Consider the following 4,936-nt stretch of genomic DNA (forward strand, 5'->3'; position numbering starts at 1 on the left):
ATTTTATGCGATCTCGACCAATAAAATGTGCTGCTTGCTCATAGACTTCCTCAGGTCTTGCCCTTGTCCTAGTTTTTCAACACAGCGTAGGGTAAGCTGCTCTATTACGTCTCTCGTTTTGAGAGCTTTACATTTCAGAATATAAAGATCTAGAAAGATCTCTTCACTTTTATTACATGCTATCTCTTTAGATCTATAAAGATCTCTAAAGATCTCTGTTATTATTTATTCCACATAGAAAGTTCAATCTCTTCCTTTTCAATGAGGTTATATCTCTTTTACTTTGTCAGGCTGAAGTTAAATTAACTATTTATTTGAGTGCATGTTCAATGGTGGTGTCATCCAGTTCCAGGAGAAGCAACTCAATTGTAACAGTGTAACACGTTCACCTAAGATAAATATATTGAAACGGAAAACCAAGAAGGAACCAGAAGACGAAAAGAGCAAAGATGGAGTCATCAGGAGGAACTTGGATAGGATTCGGGTTTCAGCCGCTACTCCACAACCCCTCAAAACCATCTTAAGCTGATGTCTTTGAGAAGCTGAAACGAGGCAATAAAAGGAATGGAGATTCAGGCCTTTGATGTGACATAACCACAAGAGGGCAGCTCATTTATACTAGGGGGAAACCACAATGCACAGAAAACATATAGAACACCAGAGAATTGGCTTCAATCATTAAAAGCCTCATGGACATTTCCTGTGTCGCCAACATTGTGTGGTTCAACATAATTTATTACTTTTTCTGTAAATAAATAGCAATCTATTTTAATCAAATGGAAGATCAAAAACTGCATTTGAGTCCTCATAAAGAACCTGAATAAGTAAAGAGCAAAGATGGAGTCATCAGGAGGAACCTGGAGAGGATTTGGGTTTCATCTGCTACTCCCCAATACTCAAACCCTTCCAGGCACAGCCAGGTGAGCCTTACAGTAAAATTTTCTGAAATAATTCACTTCCCCGTAGACAGATACATAAGGATAGAAGGAAATAACGAAAAAAAATGCAAGAATTAGAATGAATAAAGATAAATGTAAAATATACCCATCAGAGATGGGAAATCCCCTGCCATTGAAACATTTTTTCAAGATGGCCGCCCCAGTCGGCCATCTTGGATCCCGCAATGCCCAAAATCAATAGGGTTCTTCCTTTTCAGGTGGTACATCTGTGACCCAAATTTCAAATCGATATGGCGAACAGTTTATGAGTTATCACACTCACAGCTATGAATGTTGACGCCCAGCCAGCTGGACGGATGGACGGACGACCCGGGTGACAACAATATCCCCCTTCCCCCACGCGGCGGGGGATAAAAACTTGAAAGAAGTGTGAAAGGAAAAAAGAACAAAGATTCCGGGATAGATTTCAGCAGATACTCCCCAGGCTAACTTATGCAAGCATGAAACATTAAACTTCAAGTTAAGACAGTTAACAAGTACCAACATTCACATTTCTAGGCATTAAGAATGCAACTTAACCAGATCAACCTGGCTTAAACAAGATCAAATCATAGAAATGACCATTTTTTTCACAGGATCTCAGGATTATATTTAAGCTACCAGCCATGTCCCCACCCCTCCCCCCCCTAAACACACTCACACAAATACATGACACACAACACTGGACTGTAACATGAAACAAACACAGCCACTGAGTTTGGGAGAAGCGCTGTCACTTTCTGGGGCACACTGGGTACGAGCGACGTCAATAACACCGCCTTTCTCACCACATTCAGTGGGGTATTTCCTCAGGAAGAAATTCCTCCTCCCTATGGATGTCAACCTTTGGGGACTGTCCATACTCTATCCTTTTGAATTCTCAATTTGAAGGAAGGAAGCAGCTGCTACCATTTCTCAAGTCTTTGCTGTGACTCGGCCGAGGTTTGAACAGCACAGACTTGGAGCGGACACTCCAACCATTACAGCACCGAGTCTGGTTTAGCTACAGTGGAGCACATTGTTTCATTTGCTCTGAAAAAAACTTGCCTTCTCTTAATGGAAAGCAAACTTGGCTGAAGAAAATCAACTCATTCCATGAAGCCTGCAACAAGTGTGTGTACACTCTCAGGAGAGCAAAAACCATTTGTCCAACTTCAAAAATTAACTTTCAAACTTGTTTCCCTCTAAAACCTGATGGTGCCTTACTAAGTATGGCTCCAGGGTATGCTCACCTTCCATCCCTTCCCTCTCTTAGAATAGCACCATAGCCGACTCCACTAATGAGAAGGCTGAATGCCTCAAATCTGTGTTTGCTGAAAAATCTTATGCTCTGTACTCTGTATCCATTCAACCCATTCACACCCAATTGCTCCTGGACTCTGTGTCTTTTGCACCTGAGAAGGTGGAGAAGTTTCTGTTAAACTTTGACTGATTTTGCAACTGCACCAGACAACATCAGCTCACATGTCCTAAAACCCTGCTCTTCTGGTGTTGCACTTCCTCTCTCTGCTCTTTTCACCCTATCATTTGCCCTAGGTCATCTTTCGTCTGCTTGAAAATCAGCCAACATCATAATATTACCTTAAAAAAGTGAAAAACCGATGTGCTCAATTACAAACCTATGAATTTACTTCCAATCATCAGCAAGGTCATGGAATCCATCATCAAAGTTGTGATGAAATCCTTCATTTTCTCAAATGGCCTCATCTCAGATCATCAATTCGGATTCAGACCAGGTCACTACACCTTGGACATGCTGCTGCAACTCTTCCAACAATGGATGGAGGTCTTTAATGTCAAACATGAGATCAGGACCATGTCTATTGACATATCTAACCATTAGATTAGATTTTTCTTTCAATACAGGTTGTTTTTTTTGAGGTTAAGAGGTTGAGCTTTCAATACAGTCTGGCATCCTGCCTTGCTCTCCACACTTTCTGCCAATGGCATTCAATGCCAACTCCACTCTTGCGTGACTAACTTCCTCCACTCTCTTAGCCCATATGTTGCTCTCAACAAAATCCTTTCACCTCCTCCCGCTGTCAAGGCTGGAGTGACACAAGACAGTGTTCGGAACCCACTCCTATTCCTAATCATCAATGATCACTCTGACTCTAGAAAATCCTGTCTCTTGGCTGACTACTTCACCCTCTGCCATGATGTCTCTCATTCTTCAACTCGGCAGACATCCACCTCGTCCAGCTCTTTAGACCTTGCCAAAATCATGAGCTTGTCAAAAACTTGGAATATGTCTTTCAATGCTGACACATCTCCCACTCTCACTATCTCTCTCGATCAGAAATGACCATATGGCAAACACTCTCATGTACTTTCTTATCAACCCTCTTGAGGAAGTTCAGTAACTCAAACTCTTGGATCTCACTCTCATCCATGATCTCTCTTGGGAAAACCACATTTCAAAGTTGGCATCCAAAGCCAATTGCTGCCTGGGCATCCTGAATCATATTAAATCTTCCTTGAATTGCCTGATCTCGTCTACACCAACAAGGCCTTGAGCCACCGCTTGATGGAATACTTCCCTCCTCTGGACTTCCCTCTGGACGAGCTCTTCCCTCTGGACGAGCACCCTTGCCTCACATCTTGCTTAGCTTGATGTTGTGGAAATCAAGACCTTCAAGATTGTTGGAATGTCCTGTGACAAAGCTGAATCCATTGGCCTATCACTCTCCCATCCACAGAGATCAGTGGTCTCTTTGTCTTATACCACCTCCTTTCTGGTCTCGCACCCTCTGCGCTTTCAATGCTTTGTCCTCCCTCCTGACCCCCAGGTATATGCAGGGCACATGTGATCCACCATCAAATGCCTTATAGTGGGACTCTCAAAATCAAGAATCACTGCTCAACCTCCACTCACAACCAACTTCCACATTCTCTTCAATTAAATTCCTCCCTCCAAGACTTCAAGACAGCTGTTCATCACCATCTCAGATCATACCTAATCCAAAACCACGATATGTTATATCCCCGTTTACCCCATACCCAATACCAAAGCCCACCACTTACAAATTTTCCATTTTTTCATTCTGGAGAGTTTGCTTTTCTATCCATCTTGTCCACCCCATGCATCCACCCTACTCCTCATTCCTTCTCACACCCATTAGTTGTCCAAGTTTCCCTCTATTTTGTCCTTAACCTGCTGGTGATATCCCTCACCCACCCCCCCGCCCCCCGCCCCTCCTGTATTTTGGGAGTTTAAGTAATTGGAAGAACGTGTATATTATAGAGCTGCTTGAAGGATTCAGAGGGTCGAGAAAGGACACCGACATAGACCGGGGGAGAGGCAGTAAAAATAGAAGCCACTGACCAGTGTGCAATGTGAGAGTAACAGGTCTTGTGCTTCAGCCGATTTATCTCTCAGAATGAAGTGACACAAACAGTAAGTGAACTCTCACTTGCATCCTGACCAAATTCCAAATACCCTACCAGGTATGGAAACCAACGTAGTTGCACATGGCGTTACAAAAACATACGATTGAAGGGTTCATACATTTTTATGAACAATGTTGTTCTTGATACCATGAAAACCAATTGTTTTTATGAGAGGAAGTAGAGTAAATCAGTTAATCAGAAATGCTCTACTCAATTAATGTGGTGAGTTTACTTTTATTACAGCAAGCTAATTAAACAGCAGCCTTAATTCAATTTGGACTTTCTGTGAAAAGCTGATCCAAAACAGTGTCGTCACGTTCAAGGCGTCAACGGTTTGTGGTCCACCATTTCGAGTGAACCTGCGATGTGATATTAGTCTTGGCATCAGACCTTCTGGCTCCAGTTTATGCTTATTATTTGTAATCAGTAAGGTGGGTGGGGGCCAAGGTAATATAGGTAGATGGCTAAGGGCAAATTGCTTCATTGAAATTTTGTATCGCAGTCCTACAAATGCTGCCTCTGCTCATAAATCTATCCTTAACAGACAAACTGTCAGTAACTTAAAGACAAGAAGTAATGTGTCTTTGTGTGGGTAAGAATACACACAC

Source organism: Eptatretus burgeri, chromosome 1, assembly GCF_056783735.1.
Source record: "Eptatretus burgeri isolate ZD-2024b chromosome 1, Ebu_testis_v1, whole genome shotgun sequence".
In the NCBI taxonomy this organism is placed as follows: Eukaryota; Metazoa; Chordata; class Myxini; order Myxiniformes; family Myxinidae; genus Eptatretus; species Eptatretus burgeri.